The following is a 9271-nucleotide window of genomic DNA, read 5'->3' on the forward strand; positions in this document are numbered from 1 at the left end:
CTAGTCGTGCTTGAGGGTGAGCCTTTCGAAGAGACACTCGCCCAGCACAGCCTGGGGGCCGGCCGGCCTGCGGATGTTAGTCAGGTGGTCACCCATCTTCTTGATCAGTTTTACCTCCTCATCCAGGAAGTGGTTCTCCAGAAAGTCACAAAGATGAAGGTCTGTGCGGGTAGAACCCAGGGCATGCAGCTCCAAAAGGGCCTGGTTCAGGTTCCTCTCCAAGGCCAGGGCGGCTTCCCCGGCATCCTGAGTTTTGTCCACTCATCTTGGGAAGGTTTCAGCACATCCTTGGAAGAGAATGCAGCTGCCACGCTTGTTTTACAACTTTAAGAGATGCTCAGTGTCCTTGTGCTTCTTCTCCGCCAACTCTTGGAAGAAGTGGCCCACACCCTCGAGAGCCACATTATTGTCATCAAAATAGTAGCCCAGAGAGAGGCAGGTGTGGGAGGCCCACAGATGCAGGTTGGCCAGGCGGTTGACAGCAGCCTCCACCTCTGTGGAATAATTCTGACAAATTTGGGAGCTCATGGTTGTTCAGCAAAAAGGAGTTAAGGTAGGAAAAAAACCCACCAAAAATGGTGTGTTGGCTGGTCCCGGAGGTGTTTCTGAAGGTGGTGACTGGTTAAGACGCAGGAGAGTGGTCGGAGGCTGGAAGAAGGGGCGTCCCTGGGTCTGTTCCGTCCAAACACTGTTGAAGAAGAGACAGATCTGGGACCACGGAGGGCATTGTCCACTCTACCCTTCTGAGTCTCAATATGGACTTAAGTTCTGCAATGCAAACTGAACTAGTTTTTTTCTGGTGGACCTAAATTTCTCCTCAGTGAGAAAAACAAAAGGAACTTAGTCGGGGTAGGTACTCTAGGTGCATGGAAAGGCTAGCAGGGGTCCTCAAACTTTATAAACAGGGGCCAGTTCACTGTCCCTCAGACCGTTGGAGGGCCGAACTATAGTTTAAAAAAAAAACTATGAACAAATTCCTATGTGCACTGCAGGCCCGGGATGAGTCGGCTGCTAAGCAGGACAGGCAGCGGCACCTGGTGGGCCTGATAAATGTCCTCGGCGGGCCATAGTTTGAGGACCCCTGGGAAAGTAGCAGAGTCCTCCATGCAATGACGTTTCTTCCCCATAGACACTATTGCAACTCCCATGGCAGTCACCTTCAAGAGTGGCAGCTCCTCTTGCATGCTCCTCTTCTAGGTCACCTCTCTACCTCTGTGGAGCTCACTGTCCCACATATGGGTAGCAATGCCCAGCACAGCTTACAATGACTCCTCTCTCTGTGTCATTGGCCCTCAGGAACATTTTCAATGATTTGTACAGTAGCTAGAAACCTCAGGTTTTTGTTTTCTTTTTCTGGAATGCTGCTCACAATAGAATTCTTGTTTGTTGGATTGTCAAACTTTTCAAAGCAACAACTTCTTTGAGGAAATTGTTTAAAACCCTCTAGTCTTGCCTTGGGCACATACACTTTGTGACACTATGTTTGTGATTATCACTTCCGTTTGTTTCTAGGTTTTCTTGCTGTCCTCTCAGGCTGCTGTGGGTGGGCTTTATCACTGCCTTCAGCCCAAGTCTGAGCTCAGGCATTTGAACACTTGTCAGTAACCCAAATGCCTCTTCATGTGTTCCTTCAGAGGACAGTGGTAGTAGCATCTTGGTAAATCAAATGAGCGGTTTTCTAGAGAAGACATTAGGTTAAAATTGATGCTTATTTTGTGCTGTACTTTCCTCTGTTATAGAATAAAAACTGTTTAAAATATTCTAAAAATAGAAAAACATCTTTTGAATCAATGCTTAATTAAAATTTGCATAGAATTATATTATTATTGTGTGTATTTGATTATGCAAATGATAACCTCTATATGGTAATGGAAATTCTTTTTTTTTAAATTTTTATTTCCCACACATTTATTGACTGCCTAGGTTATAGGAGGCCCAGTGCTGTAAAAGATTAAAAGTTGAATGACTTGATTCTTGTCTCCAGATGTTTAAAACTTTGAGATATTTTGACATATAACTTTGTCAGATCACTGAAAGCTTGCTCTAGTATTTACTTAAGTTGGAGGAAGTTATTGAGAGGACATGGCCCCCAGTTGACCCATGAGCTGGTCCCAGGTAATTGGAGGCTCCTTACCCTTTCTTTGTTCTTGGAATGCGCGATCCACCTGCCTTCCTTAAACTACAAGTTGCCTCAAAGACACAGCCTTGAGGTAGTAATGTGTTCCTGAGACCATCTGGACATTATACGTGGCTGAACCTCGTTAAGGCCTCTATGTAAACTTTTAAGATCTAGCAGGTGAGTGTGGAGACCTATGGTGCCTAAGACAAGCCTCCCATGTATGGTCCATTGCTTTATTAAACCACCACTGGCATGCTATGCTTCTTTCTTTGCTCTATGATTGTTGTCTGTGTATGGGGGCCAGTATCAGAGAGCTCCTGGGAAACTTCTGAGTTGGTGAACCTACCTCCTGCTATGATGCTTTAGTAGCAATACAATAGACATTCATAAACACATTTTGATAATACTCTTTGGCCTTACTACTTCTCCTATCATTAGAATTCTCAAGACCTTTGACATAAAGAGTTGTATTTATACTGTAATTATTTACAACTCTAAGTAAAACTTGGGAATTATAAAATTGAGAAGAGAGCCATTTTCTGTGCAGGTATTCTGCATAATAGATAATATGTATGTGGTGTGCAAGTAGTATGTATGTTAATTCATTATTAACCAAGTAGATAGAAACAACAGAACATGATATAGTGCAGTGTTCTCAAACTGTTTTCCTAAGTAGAAAAATAAAATTAAACTTAAATTTTCTCCAATGAGATAAATTAAATATTTAAAGAATAAGATTTTGTCAGCAGGGTTGAACTTTTGAGGCCACAAACCATTGTAATAGATAATAATTTTTTGATCTTGCAGAACTAATTTTCACTTGGAGGTAATATGGCCCTCATTGAAAATGTATGACAGAGAGATCCAAGATGGCGGGGAAGTAGGTGGATGTTACACATACCTCTTCCCAGGACCAAATTAAAGTGTAGAACAATCACCCTGAATAACCATCTGAAGACTAGCTGAAGAGAAATCCTATAACTAAGGGTTTACGAAGAAGCCACATTGAGACTGGCAGGAAGGGTAGAGATGTGAAAAGGGTTGGCCCACTCCCATGGGCGGCAGCTGAGATTCCGGAGGGATATCTTAGCTCCAAACAGTCCCTCTGAGAAGAGTGGGGTCTCAACCCCAAACCAGGCTCCCCAGCCTAGACTGCCAGAGCCAGGAAGAGGAGCCCAACTAATATCTGGCTGTGAAGATAAGCAGGGATTTTTTTCTGCCAGGGACAGACAGACAAGAGTCTGTTAGAGAAACAGTCACCTTCTTAAAGGGTCAACACACAAAATTTCATTCACAGTCACTCACCCTGGGAGAAAGAGAAAGGGTGGAGCAAACTAGGGTCACAGAAGGGGAGACTGAGGTTTGTGATGCTGAGGAGAGAACTGAAGGGAGCGCTGCCAGGATTCCTGTGCTGCGTCATTCTTCCACACCACAGACACCATCTTTCCCAGGTGGAGCACTCCCCTCTGTGCAGCATCAGCCTGGGGGAATCCAAAAGCACCGCCTGATGATTTCCCTGTCACCCCACCCTATAGAGCTTTCTCCCTGCTGAGGAGTCAGCTGCCTGGGTTGGGGTGTAGAGATCTTGACAGACTCATGAGATGTCAGTGACTGAGTTGTGTAGCTGTGGGTGGGGGCCATTCCACCACTTTCCTGTGAACCTGACAGGTGCCTGTCCCTCACTGGAGATATGTTAGCTCCATACTCTGGGCTACCAGCAACCCCACCCTCCCAATTCCTGTGGTTATTCACTGCCAAGGTCTAGGAAGGATCTGGGACAGACTGAGTTGTATGGCTCAGGGGTGGGGGCAACTCCCCATTGTTTCCCAAACTTGATGGGCATCTCCCTCTCATGGGAGATCCACTAGCCCCACCCTCCAAATTTTCGGCAGCTCTGCACTGTTGAGATCAGGATCTGGGCAGACTCTGGGACAGACTGAGTTGTGTGGCTCTAGGACAAAGGACATTCTTCTCTTGCATGCTCAACCGGTGCAGAGCCCTCCTTTCACACACCCAAATCTCGGTCTGTTTGGGCCTGATAAACTCTGCTGGCCTCACCCTGTCAACTCCCTGATACCCCAGCCCCAACACAAAGGTGTGCAAGCACCCAGCAGGTGACAGTTAGACTTGGAACATTTGCTGAGTGGCCTTCTTAGACCCAGCACTGGCACCAAGTCTGTATCAATCTGGTGAACACCACTTGTCCCAACCTAGTGACTCACTGAGAATCTACGTCATGCAACTCAAGTACTGGCAGAGGCTTTTTCGGTGACTGAGCCTAACAAGCAGCTGGCAGGTGGAAGCAGGCAGAGGTGGATTTTGGAGTGCCTTGGGACTTTTGCTGACCTGTCTCTGGGTCTGGTGTGGGTAAGCCAGCCTTAATGTGAAGCTTGGTCTTTCCTGTGCACACCAAGGCTCAGCAGAGGCAGCCACAAAAAGTGTATCTCTTTGTAGCTCCAAACACGTTGCCCATGGCCAGTCACAAGCAGCGACTGGCATTGGCCTGCACCAGAGTCCCTCCTAAGGGGCTCCAGAACCAACATTCCCAGAAGCCAACTTCAGACAACATCAGAGAAGGATTCAATTAGCTTCACAAGTGGCATATCCAAAGGAAGATTTTGGCAGGCACCAAACCCTGCTGAAGTGAATTTTGCTTTGTATGCTCAGCACCTACACAGGAGTTTATACACTGTGGTAGGGGTTGATTCTCACAGTCAGCCATCCTGAGGGTTGACACCACATATGAACAGGCCAATAGCAATCAGTACTGAATTGCAACAGGAAGGTCCACATAACCCGTACAAGATACATTCCTGGAGCACCCATTTTAGGTGATCAAGGAGACCATGCCACTAGACCCTCACCAGACTACATAAGGTCACCCCATGAAGACTTGGAGTCATAGCAAATCTATCTATTACATGGAAACAAACACAAATAGGCAGCCAAAATGGGGAGTCAAAGAAACATGCCTCAAATAAAAGAACAGGAGCTATATCCAGAAAAAGAGCTAAATAAAATTGATGCAAGCAATTAATTAGATATAGAGTTCAAAGAAATGGTTTAAGGATACCCAAGGAACTTAGTGAGAATTATAAGGAACTTAGTTAGAATTACAGCAGCATGAAAAAGGACATAGAAACCCTATAAAAGGACCAGTCAGAAATGAAGAGCACAATAACTGAAAAGAAGAATATGCTGGGAGGAATAAACAGTAGGTTGGATGAAGCAGGGGATCCAATTAGCAATTTGGAAGATAAGGTAGAAAAAATACCCAATCACGGCAGCAAAAACAATTTAAAAAGAAAAAAGAAAAGAAGATAGTTTAAGAGATAACATGAAGCATAACAACATACAAGTCACAGAGTTATCAGAAAGAGAAAACAGAGAGCAAGGGATTGAGAATCAATTTGAAGAAATAATGACTGAAGCCCTAGCCAGTGTGGTTCAGTGGATAGAGCATTGGCCCATGGACCAAAGGGTCCAAGGTTCAATTCTGGTCAAGGGCATGTACCTTGGTTGTAGGTTCCTCCCTTACCTGGGCCCTGGTGGGGGCACATGCAGGAGGCAACCAATCAATGTGTTTCTCTCACATTGATATTTCCCTCTGTCTTTCTCTAAAAATCAATGGAAAAATAACCTTGGATGAGAATTAAAAAGAAAAGAGAAAAAAGATTAATAAAAAAAAAAAAAGAAATAATGACTGAAAACTTTCCTAACCTGGTGAAGAAAAAAGACACACAAATCCAAGAAGTGCAGAAAGTCCCAAACAAGATGAACCCAAAGAGGCCTACAACAAGACATATTCTAATTAAAATGGCAAAAGTTAAAGACTAAGAGAGAACCTTAAAAGCAGCAAGAGGAAGACAGTTATTTACAATGGAGCTCCCATAAGACTGATGGCTGATTTATCAACATAAACATTCCAGGTCAAAAGAGATTGGCACAAAATATTCAAAGTGATGTAAAGGCAGAATGTACAACCAAGAATACTTTACTCAGCAAGGTTATCATTTAAAATGGAAATAAAAATAAAAGCTCCCCAAATAAGAAAAGACTGAAGGAGTTCGTTACCACCAGGCCATTATTACTAAAAATGTTAAAGGGCCTTCTTTAAGAAAAGGAAGAATAAAGACCTGGCCAGGTAGCTCAGTTGGTTAAGGTACTGTTTTGATATGCCAAAGTTGCGGGTTTGATCTCTGGTCATAACACATACAAGAATCAACCAATGAATGCATAAATAACTGGAACAACAAACCAATGTTTCTCTCTCTCTCCCCCTCCTTTTCTCTCTCCCTCTAAAATCAATCACTATTGAGAAGAAGAAAGATATTAAAAAGAATAAAAGAAAGAGGTTCATAGTTAAAAGAATAAAATGGCAATAAATATATACATATTAATAATCACTTTAAATGTAAATGGCTCAAATACTCCAATCAAAAGACATAGGGTAGCTGAATGGATCAGAAAATAAGACTCATATATATGATGTATACAAGGCATTGTAGTATAGTTTGATATCAGGTGGCATGATTCTTCCAATTGTGTTCTTCTCTCTCAAGGTTGCTGTAGCTATTCAGGGTCTTTTGAGGTTCCATAGAAATTTTTGGAATATTTGTTCTACTTCTGTGAAATACACCATTGGTATATTGACAGAAATTGCATTGAATCTATAGATTGCTTTGGGGAGTATGGATATTTTAATGATGTTAATTCTTCCTATCCATGAACACAGTGTATGCTTCCACTTATTTGTGTCCTCTTCAGTTTCTTTCTTCAGTGTCTTATAATTTTCCACGTATAGGTCTTCTACATCCTAGGTTACATTTATTCCTACGTGTTTTTTATGACATTGTAAAGAAATTGTTTTCTTAGTTTCCCTTTATGATAGTTCATTACTGATATATAAAAATGCAACTGATTCTGGATATTCATTTTATATCCTGTTACTTTACTGAATTTGTTTATCAGTTCTAGAAAAAGTTTTTGGTAGAATCTTTGGGGTTCTTGTGACAGCATGGATAGACCCAGAGAGTATTATGCTAAGTGTAATAAGCCAGTCCTAGAAAGATAATTACCACATGATTTCACTTATATGTGCAATTTAGTGAACAAAATAAATTAACAAACAAAATTGAAAGAGACTCACAGATACAAAGAACAGACTGACAGCTGTGAGAGGAGAAGGGAGCTAGGGAGCTGGGTAAATAAGGTGAAAAGATTAAGCAAAAAAAAAAAAAAAAAATCCCCCAAACCCACCAACAACCTCTCATAGACACAGACAGCAGTATGGTGATTACCAGAGAAAAAGGGGGTTGGGTGGAGGTAGAAGAGGGTAAAGGGACCATAAATGGAGATGGCAGGTGACTTGACCTTGGGTGGTGAACACACAATACAATGTACATATGTTGTATTATGGAATTGCACACCTAAAACCTATATGATTTTATTAACCAATGTCACCCAATACATTCAATTAAAAAATAAATAGGTTGGCAAATGTAGAAAAAGGAAGAAAATGAATGGGAGGTTGGATGAAAAGGTATTTTACCATTAAACAGACTTGGGTTTGAATATCAGCTTCACCATTTATTATTTGGCAACTTTGGGTAAACAATCTAGACTCCTGACCTCTAGTTTCCCTATATATGAAGTGCAAATAATGATACCTACCTTGAAAGAATATTGTGAGAATTATATATAATGTTGGTGCAGAGTTTAGCATTTTAAATATCTGGTAACAATTACTAGTAAGGTTACTTGGTCTGAATACCATTTTCTGACCTTGTCAGGTAACAATGGCATGCTAGTAAATATTTATCTAATGCCCACATGGTGGTATATTAATTAATATTTCTGTAGACCAGTGGTTTCCAAACTTGACTGCATATTAGAATCACCTGAAGGTATATTAAAAATTGGATAAATTCCAAAGCTCAGGCCACACCAGGACCAATTAATTTGCAATCTCTGGGATGGAATGTAGGTATCAGGAGTTCTAGAAGCTCCCAGGTGATTCCAATGTGAAGACAAATTTGAGGATCACTTCTGTAGACATTTAGTCTAAAGCCTGAAGATATCTGGGTAGCTGCAGCATTTTACATCAGGGACATGTTACCTGAGGTTTAAAAATAAAAATGTCACAGTAGTTGAAGGAATAGCAGTTGTTTTGAATTTTTCCTGTGTTGAATAAGTTGCTATGAATGCCTTTTTAAAAATTAAATAAAGATACATTTTTATAACATACTAGTGGCCCAGTGAATGAAATTCGTGCATGGGGGGTGGAGGGGGGTGGTGTCCCTCAGCCCGGCCTGCACCCTCTCCAATCTGGGACTCCTCGGGAGATGTCCAACTGCCGGTTTAGGCCCGATCCCACAACCGGCAGTCGGACATCCCTCTTGCAATCCAGGACCACTGGCTCCTAACTGCTCACCTGCCTGCCTGCCTGCCTGATTGCACCTAACCACTCTGCCTGCCAGCCTGCTTGTACCCAACTGCTTCCCTGCCAGTCTTCTTGCCCCCAACTGTCCCCCCCTTGCCGGCCTGCTCGCTCCCAACTTCCCCCCTGCCAGCCTGATTGCCCCCAACTGCCCCCCCTGCTGACCTGCTCGACCCCAATTGACCCCCTCTGCCGGCCTGCTTACCCCCAACTGCCCTGCCCTCCTGGCCTGATCACCCCTAACCACCTCTGCCTTGGCCCTCCACTATGGCTTTGTCTGGAAGGATGTCCGGAGGGTCTCCCAGTCTAATTAGCATATTACCCTTTTATTAGTATAGATAACTTTGATAATGGTAATTTTTAGTTTCAGAAAACTGTGAGTAAGCAAGCCCTCAGGGTCTATGACCTTTGTGGCATGTGGCATTACTCTTTGTTTAGGGAGAGGTGTATTTGCCATCTTGAGGCATATCAGAGCCTAGACATCATGCCACAGTTGAGATGTAGGCTTTATGATATGATTTTCTTTTTCTTGAGAGACATGTGCCATGCCACAAAAGACTATGACTTAACCATAACTAATTGGCATTGACTAAGTGAAGGGAAATTTTTTATTTCAACTAGAAATAAATGCTCTATTTTGCATGTCATGTACAGCATGTGAAATGATTTTTGTTTTCATTTTTAGTGTTCCATGATTTGGTTTCCAGAGTTAC

General features: G+C 42.6%; 1 pseudogene across 1 annotated transcript; it reads right to left on the bottom strand.

Annotated features, from left to right (window-relative positions):
- LOC308243725 (ferritin light chain-like) lies at window positions 1–528 on the bottom strand (annotated as a pseudogene). Its single transcript has one exon. The product of its transcript is annotated as a ferritin light chain-like (transcript).
- Window positions 529–9271: the final 8743 nt, after the last annotated feature.

This window comes from Plecotus auritus (assembly GCF_963455305.1).
Source record: "Plecotus auritus genome assembly, chromosome: 1".
Taxonomy (NCBI): Eukaryota; Metazoa; Chordata; class Mammalia; order Chiroptera; family Vespertilionidae; genus Plecotus; species Plecotus auritus.